General features: G+C 49.3%; 1 pseudogene; it reads right to left on the minus strand.

Annotated features, from left to right (window-relative positions):
• Positions 1–1,351: 1,351 nt before the first annotated feature.
• Positions 1,352–3,018, minus strand: LOC132592686 (ADP-ribosylation factor GTPase-activating protein 2 pseudogene; annotated as a pseudogene).
• Between the last annotated feature and the right edge of the window lie 1,088 nt (positions 3,019–4,106).

Genomic DNA, 4,106 nt, shown 5'->3' on the forward strand with positions numbered 1-4,106 from the left:
AGCATGACCAGTGGTCAGGGATGATGGGAATTGTAGTCTCAAAACATCTGGAGGGCCGAGGTTGGGGAAGCCTGGTCTATCTCTTCATATTCCCTTCTCTCCTTACTGAGTGCAACAAGGACTGCTGAGTGAATACGTCAAGCCGCCATAACTTGTGACCCACCAAACTGGATGAAGCAGACAGCAAAATCTGAAGGGTTGGCCGAGTCCCTGCCAAGGTATAGCTGGCAGGCTGTATTTAGTAGGGAGGATCCGCAGATCTCACCTGCGATTTTAAAGTTACATGTTCTGTGGTTGTTGTAGGAAGCAGGCTGCCATTTGTCAGATTAAATCTATGAAGAGCCATATCCTCTAGTACCTTTGTGTAATGGATACAGTCAAGAGAATGTTCAGTTTGCAACTTTTAATTAGACATTTGGTGTTGCAGCATACGCTGTCCTGAGCCAACACCATCAATACTCCCTAAGCAGGGCATGAAAACAGCCTGCTTGGATTTAAGGGATCATTCAGCCCACCAACAGTTCCTCAGTCATCCAGCTCAGGAGCATGGGGGCAGCATGTAAGTACTCTCCTTGCTTTTTGTTATTTAAAAAAACAAGTTTGTATTGGTTTTTTTTTAATAAATACAAATACAAAAACCATTAAACATTTGCGGTTCTAACCCAGCCCTTTTCTAGGGCAGGTGTGATGATGAAGAAACCTATTTGCCGTTTCCTTCCAAACTTTCCCATATTTCCACCTAACTGAGGTGGTGTCCATCTGTGGATCTAAAATTTCATTAAAGTCTCCACCCATTATCAAGTAAGTGCTGATACGATAGAAAGCTTAATCTCTTAAAGAAGTTGTGAATAAACTTATGGTCACCAGTGTTTGGGGCATAGACATTTACTATTGCTATTTCTGTCCCTTCTGTTTTAATTACAATTATTAAGCATCGACCATCTTCCTCTCTTATTATATCTTGTATTTCATAAGGCCAGCCTTTCCTAAATAAAATTGTGACTCCCCAAGCATTTTCATCTAAGTTTGTTGAAAGAACTTCTTTTACCCATTGACATTTCAAAGTTTGAGCCCCTTGTTCTGTCAAATGTGTTTCCTGTAATAGACCTATATCAGCCTTTAATGACTGTAGATATTTGAGTGTTAGGATTTGTTTTTTTATTTTCTTTTAACCCCTTGACATTCATACCTAGAATTCTCATTTTGGCTTTAATCTATAGGTTTTCTTGTCCTTCATCTTATCTTTAGCAAAATTGTTTGGAAGGCCTAATATAAACCAAATATACCAAAAAATATTATCACTCCAACCTGAGTCATATATTGGAAGGGCCAATATTCCATTAGGTGAAGGTTGGGGTCATTTCCAAACAGAAAATAATGTTCAGAGAGTTTTGAGCAAGTGCCAGGCATGTCCATTTCTCCTTCTCTCCTCAAGCAGCCCCCAGCCATGCTCGACTAAAAAGTAACCCTGTTCAATTCTTCCAGGTAGACTCAAGGTGCACTTGGTGTTTTGCTGATGGCCACAAGCTGCAAAGTCTCTCCTGAATCCTCAATAGGAGCCATAGCGATCCTGAAGGGAGTTCATCACACCATTGGCTAGAACAGCCATCTTGCCAGCAACAGACTTCACCCCTTGCTTGAACTGGGCAATATCAGCAGCAGGCAGTACATTTCCAATTGAAACACCACCTGAGTTCCCTGTCTCAGACTCTCCAAACAGATCAGCAGAGCTGATGGCATTGGTGCCAGAGAGTTGTTGGAGTCGGGATGCGGCCTCATACTCAGCATCGGCTTGGCCCCAGAGATGGCTTTGGCCCCAGCAAACTTCTGTCGAGCTTCACTGGACTACTACTGAGATCTTGCTCTCTGTCTCTCTTCTGTTAGTGGGTCTTTCACCAATGGGCCGAATACTGGAGATAGTGATGTCTGTCTCCTCTTCCCCTTTGTCAATCCTCCAGGTGTTGTCTGTTTCCCACTGCGAGCCAAAAGCATCTCCTAACGAGAAGGGATTATTTTTGTACTTGGGTGGTCCGGATGTAAAACTTCCAGTGTCTTCAAACATATCCAGCTGGGACCGAGAGGACTTTGCAGTCACTGGTGTTTCTTATTTTATCTTTTGCATCTTGGAAAGGACAGAGTGTGAGATGGAACTCCTGGACACCAATCCCATGCCCAGCCTCTCAGCTTGTTCACGCTCTTTTCCTTCCAGGTTCTGGAGTTTCTTCTCCTTCCAATCAATCTGCAACTCCTGGTATGCCAGTCTCATTGAGGCAACTAGGGACTCCTCAGCTTGCTTCTTGCACTCTGCAGCCTGTTGTTCCCTCATCTTTTCAGCCATCTGGGCCTGTCGTTCAATTTCAGTGAATTTCAGCTCCAAGATCCTTTTTGGCCCCCAGCCCTTTCTTTGTAGCACCTGGCTTCTTCTTTCCAATGAGTGAAGGTTTTATTTCAAGAGACCCTTTAGGAGAAGTGCTCAGCAGGTCGATGGATGGACCCTGGTCAGGCTGTTGAGTTTCATTCTTCTCAGTAGACTTTGCTGTTCTCTCCAATTCTAGTGAAGGCTCCACTGTGCTCTGGCCTGTTTCAGTGACATCCCAGGTATTACAAGCCCTGTGTATGTTCCAAGAAGAAATCGGCATCACTCTTTTCTGGAGAGTGGCCTGGAGCTCCACTCATCCCACCAATCAGGAGATCATTCCCATACTTTGCTATTGCAGCAGCTGCCAGCTGCCGGATCTTCTCCCGTACATCTGGGCTGCGTGGCTAATATACTTGGCACTGGTATCTGTGGTGGTGCAACCATACTGGCGGGAAAAGGCAGTCACATTGGCATTGCTACCCACTTGCATACACCTCAGCTGAAACCAGCTCCAGTTGAAATCAAGCTGAGATGCACACCCAGCGACCGGTGAACCCCAGAGCAGTCAATGCAGAGAAACACTCCATAGGTGATGCTGGCCCAGCTCGGGTTCTTCATACCGCAGTCAATCTTCATCGTACTCGTGCCACATTTCAGGGGTATACCCATGGGGCAGGTTTAGGGAGGGGTTTAGGGGGAGGGGGCAGGTTCAGGGAGGGTATAAGGGGGGAGGGGGCAGGTTCAGGGAGGGTATTTTGAAGGGAGGGCTCAGAGGGCAAGGGGGCATGGCATGGGGCCGTTTAAGGGAGGGACAGGGCACGTTGTGGGAAGGTACCAGGGAGGGAGGGGGCAGGTTGAGGGAGGTATTAAGGGGGGGAGGGGACAGAGCTGGGATGGGGGCAGGGGTTAAAAGGGAAATAAAGGGTCTCTTGAAGGGAGGGCTCAGGGGGCAAGGGGACATGTAAAGGGGGCATTTCAGGGGGTGACGGGGCATGTGGGAGGGATTAAAGGGTGGAGGGGGCAAATTGAGGGAGAATGGGTTAAGCGGTGGGGGGGGCAAGGTGAGGGAGGAGGGAAGGGGTGGAGGGGGCATGGTGAGGGTGGGGCTAAGGGGTGGAGGGGGCAAGGTGAGGGAGGAGGGAAGGGGTGGAGGGGGCAAGGTGAGGGTGGAGGGAAGGGGTGGAGGGGGCAAGGTGAGGGAGGAGGGAAGGGGTGGAGGGGGCATAGTCATGGAAGGATTAAGGGGGGCATATTTAGGGAGAGTTTAAGGGGGAGGGGACATATAGGATGGTGTCAGGGGCAAGGGGGTATATTTAGGGAGGGGATCAGGAGGGTAGGGGGCATATCTTGGGAAAATGTAAGGGGGGAAGGGGCATTTTCAGGGGTGGGTTGAAGGGAGAGGGAGCAGAGGAGTGGGACAATTTCGGAGGGGGAGGGGGTATTTTCAGGGAGGCATTCAGGGGGGTGGGTGTCAGGGGGGAGGGGGGATCTCTTCAGGGAAGATGTATGGGGGCGGGGGAGCATACTGGGGGATGATGATTGTTGGGTAGGGGGCATATTCGGGGATGGGTTGAGGGGAGAGGGAGCAGGGGGAGGGGCAAATTCAGAGGGGGACTCAGGGGGAGGGGGTATTTTCAGGGAGGCAACTAGGGGGTGTTAGGGGGGAGGGGGATGGCTTCAGGGCGGATGTCTGGGGGCGGGGGAGCATATTGGGGGATGATCATTGGTGGGTAGGGGGCAAATTCCG

The sequence above is a fragment of the Zootoca vivipara genome, chromosome Z1 (genome assembly GCF_965207765.1).
Source record: "Zootoca vivipara chromosome Z1, rZooViv2.hap1.1, whole genome shotgun sequence".
NCBI classification, from domain to species: Eukaryota; Metazoa; Chordata; class Lepidosauria; order Squamata; family Lacertidae; genus Zootoca; species Zootoca vivipara.